Here is a 4,569-nt window from a genome sequence, read left to right on the forward strand (position 1 = left end):
CTGCAGTTGGTGTTACTATACTCTGGAACCTTGAGATCTAGGTTGTTATTGTCTGAGGAGGACTTTGCATGAGCTTACATTGCATCTTCATCTATCACCAATACCTCAAATAACCTGGTATCTCAGAGTATCTTGTCCAAGTGACAGGACCATGTGCATTCCCACCTGTACTTGATGAAGTGTTCTTTCCTGATCTTACCCACTGAAGGCATGTAGTCTTTAATCCTGATAATGGGTAGAAGGAATATTCTTAGGTATAGAATATATAGCTGTATGACCCAAAGGCCCACCATGCATTGTTTTCTACTTAGTGGTAGGTGGTGGTAGAGGTGGCAGATGTAATAGTTTGTCCTTTACTTTGGAGAGTATTTCTAAAGTTTTACTACTATGGCTGGATCCTGGATAGTAGTAGAGTTTATCTCCCTCCTCCTAAATGTCATGTGTCTTTACCAATGGTTCTGTTTCTTTCTTAACTGATCCAGTCAGCATGATGGGTTCCGTTGATGTCTAGCCATTCATATGTTTTTGGCTATTATTTTTTTTCCACATAGTTTTTGGCCCCTTTCCAATTGTATTTCCCTTCTGGGAATTCAATTATATCTATGAAAGTATTTTAATATTTTCACACAGGGTCCTGAAGCTGTGTTAATTTTTATCATTAAAATTTTTCTGTCTGTTTTTCAGGCTAACAAGTTTTACTGATCTCTCTTAACATTTACTAATTCTTTTTGCCACTACCTTAACATGCTTTTAAACCAAGTGAGTGTTCCAATTCAATTACTATACTTTCTGCAATAGATTCTTCATGTTTTAAGTCCATTTCTTTGCATAGATGATTTTTTTTGTTCTTTCGTTAAGACTATGTTACATTTCTTTTCTTTTTTTTTTAACTGTAAGACTGCTTAATGTCATTGCTAGGTCAATATGTAGACCATTTCAGAATTTTGTTTTATCGGCTCCTTTTTTCTGACAGTAGATTATAATTATCTATTTCTTAGCATATCTAGTGGGTTTTTTAAATTAAAAAAGGCCTTTGGAAATCATACATTGGGGAGATTTTGGACAATGTTTTGCATCTGTAAAATCTGTCATTTTGTGTGTGTGTGTGTGTGTGTGTGTGTGTGTGTGTGTGTGTGTGTAAAACATGGGAGCTAAATTATGACCTTTGATGTGTGACAATTTTGTTTCATATTTTGTTAAGGCTGAGCTGTGAAAGTGTTTCCCACTCTGTCAACTGAGCAGAGGTCATCACACAGGCTCTTTCTCTCCTGGAGATTTTGTCTGGATGTGGCCTTAGTCTTCTTTTAAAACAGGTCTAGAGCAAGACTCAATCACGGGTATTGCTCTTGATTCTGAAGGGCAACCTTAGGGAGCCTCCATTGAATCTTAAGATATGAATGAGGTATTAGTGAGTTGTTGGCTAGAATGAAATTCCTTTTTCTAATTTTAACTTTTTGTTCATGCATGTACTCAGTATCCAATGATTGCATTCATGATGGTGAGCTGGTACATGCATAGAGAACATCATACATCTTTTTTTAATTAGGCTGAATTTTTGGTATTGTTTGACACTTGCTTGTCCTCTTGTATTTTTTCAAATAGCTGATGTCTAGAAAGTCTCATGCTCTTACCCTCCATAGACACAGCCTCCTCCCTAGGCAAGGACTTATAAGGGAGTCCCTACACGCTTGCCACCCAATCCTTTCCTTTCAGAGTTCCCCTATTCTCGCTGCCCTGCCCCATAGATTTAGATCATTTATCTTCCCCAATCTCTAACCCTTGCCTGTTGGCTTCAGAAGACTGCCGAGGTCTACTGGGACTGCACTTCCCTGTGCCACAGTCAAGAATTTGTCCCTAGAGAATCAGGGCAAGCATCACGTTCACCTCAGGGTTGCTGCCCAGCAGGGATTTTAGTCTTGCACTGTTTCTTGTCAGATGCCTGAACGTAGTGCCCTCATACATTTTGCCTGTTGTTAATAATGGTTTAGAAAGAAAGGGCCAGGCTTGTGCAGTCACTTTAATCTTGCATAGTAGGAGCAAAAGGCTACATTCTAGAATTATATTTTGAAAGAAACTCGAAGCTTTATTATGATGGAATAGATTTATAATCAGACGTAACTGCACATAAAGTATACAATTACATTTTTTCCCATCTGATAAGGACACCTAAAGTGTTTACTAATAGTCAACAACATTAATTTTATTTGCATTTATTTTATGCTTAATTTATTCCTGTGCCATAAGTTTTTGTTTCTTCTGTTTCTTCCGGCATATCTTTTTCTTCTGTGCAACTTCCGCCTCTGGTTTAGGAACAATTTGCTCCTTTTCAGTAAGGATCATCTCAATATGGCAGGGGAAGCTCATGGATGGGTTAATCCAGTCATGAGCTCTGTAAGTGCAGCGGTGCATCTTGGGTGCTTTGTTCACCTGGCTATGTTCAATAACCAGAGAATCTACATCTAAACCCTTAAGCTCAGCGTTACTCTCTGCATTTTTAAGCATGCACAGCAAAAATTCAGCACTCTTTTTGGGCCACTGACCCTGCGTCCAGCCCCACTGTTTGGCGTGGGCACACCTACCAACTCCACCACTGTAACATTGGAATGGCACACATTGCTTCTTTAGTGTGACATCCTTCAAATACTTGGTGGCCTTTTGGATATGCATACCCTTGATGGCCTGGGAAGTTGCACACATATTCTTAAAGTGAATGCAAAGATTTGAGCCTCTTGATTTGCATGATTTCATGGGGTTTTCTGGGCCAAGAGAGTAGCAAACCATTTTCACAGGTCACCTCAGGCCACTCACAGGGAGGCTATATGGGTTTTTACATATATAAGTATATTTTACACACACACACACACACACACACACACACACACACACACACACACAGCTTTTACCACAAATGATGATGAATAGTTTTATACCTCAAAGTTACCTTCTGCCTTATAGAAACCCCCTAATTTCTATCCCTTTTTATCCCCAACCAACTACTAATCTACTAATCTGCTTTAACTAATTAAACTATAATTAGTTTAGTTTATAAACTAATTATAAATTAGTTTGATTTCCAGTACTTTATATTGAAGGAATAATAGGGTCTGTACTTTTTATCCCTTTCAGCATGTTTTGCATTCACCCATGTCATATAAATTTGTAATTTGTAAGTTTTTTTTAGTTCTCGGTAGTATTCCCTGGAATAAAAGTGGGGCACTTTACTTATCCATTTGCCTACCGATGGACCTTTGTTTCTAATTTGTTCTGAGGACGGGGGTATAGCTCAATGACAGCGTGCTTGCCTAGCATGTACGAGGCCCTGGTTCCCTATCTCTGCCAGCAAGCAAACAAGAAATAAACTTGCCCTCACTTACATGTGCAAGCAGCAGCGTGTGCAAATATTTTCATTGCTTTTGGGTAAATATCCGGGGTAGAACAACCACCTGAAGAGCTGTGCAGGTGACTTTTTAAACCCTTGCTGAATTTATGTATCTTAAAGTTTTGATAAATTGCATTTTTTCATCATCATGCACTAAGCTAAAGTCAAAATGGATTAAAGATCTAAACATTAAAGCAGAGACACTAAATCTCCTGGAAGAGAAAGTAGGAGGAAGACATAGGGATAGGCAAAGAGTTCATGAATAAAAATCAAATGGCATGGGTAATACTTGAAAGAATAAACAACTGGGAACTCCTCTTATTGAAAAGTTTTTTCACTTCAAAAGAAGTTACCAACAAATGAAAAGACAACCCACAAATTTAGAAAAAAATTTAACTAATAAGCTTTCAGACAAAGGTCTGCTCTCTAGAATTTATAAAGAACTAAAAAAACATTAGGGCCACAACATTTAAAGACCCAATCCAGAAATGGGCATCTGAGATGAGCACACATGTCTCAGAGGACAAAATTATGGAAGCAAGTAAATATATGAAAAAATGCTCCACATCACTAGCCATCTGTGAAATGCAAATTAAAACAACAACTGAGATACCATGACTATCATAAAGAAATCAACAAATGCTGGAGAGGCTGTGGGGTAAAAGGAACCCTTCTTCATTGGTGGGAATGTAGAATAGTGTAATCATTACAGAAATCAGTATGGAGACTTCTTAAAAAACTAGGACTGGAAATCCCATGCAAACCAGCTATCCCCCTATTGGGAATTTTCCCAGAGGAACTGAAAACGTCATATCATAGTGATATATGTGCACCTATGTTTATAGCAACACAATTTGTGATAGCCAAATTTTGGAAGCAACCAAAATGCCTGTCACCTGAGGAATGGATGAAAAAAATGTGGTATTTTTATACAATGGAGTATTACTCAGCTATAAAGAATGACAAACTGGAAGCCTTTATATTCAGGTGGATGCCACTTGAAGATATACTTATAATTTTTTTATGCTCATAATTGAAAAAAACCAGACCCACATGTGTAAATATCGTATAGCATAGTTTCCCCAGTGTAAGAACTCAGAAGACGGGGCTGGGGAGATAGCTCAGTAGAATAAGCACTTGCCTGGCAAGTGCAAGGGCCTGAGTTCAATCCCTGGTTCTGCAAAAAAAAA

At 38.1% G+C, this 4,569-nt stretch overlaps 1 pseudogene; it reads right to left on the reverse strand.

Annotated features, from left to right (window-relative positions):
- Positions 1 to 2,226: 2,226 nt before the first annotated feature.
- Positions 2,227 to 2,781, reverse strand: LOC105741797 (annotated as a pseudogene).
- Positions 2,782 to 4,569: the final 1,788 nt, after the last annotated feature.

Source organism: Octodon degus, unplaced genomic scaffold (assembly GCF_000260255.1).
Source record: "Octodon degus isolate 3935 unplaced genomic scaffold, OctDeg1.0 scaffold00023, whole genome shotgun sequence".
Taxonomy (NCBI): domain Eukaryota; kingdom Metazoa; phylum Chordata; class Mammalia; order Rodentia; family Octodontidae; genus Octodon; species Octodon degus.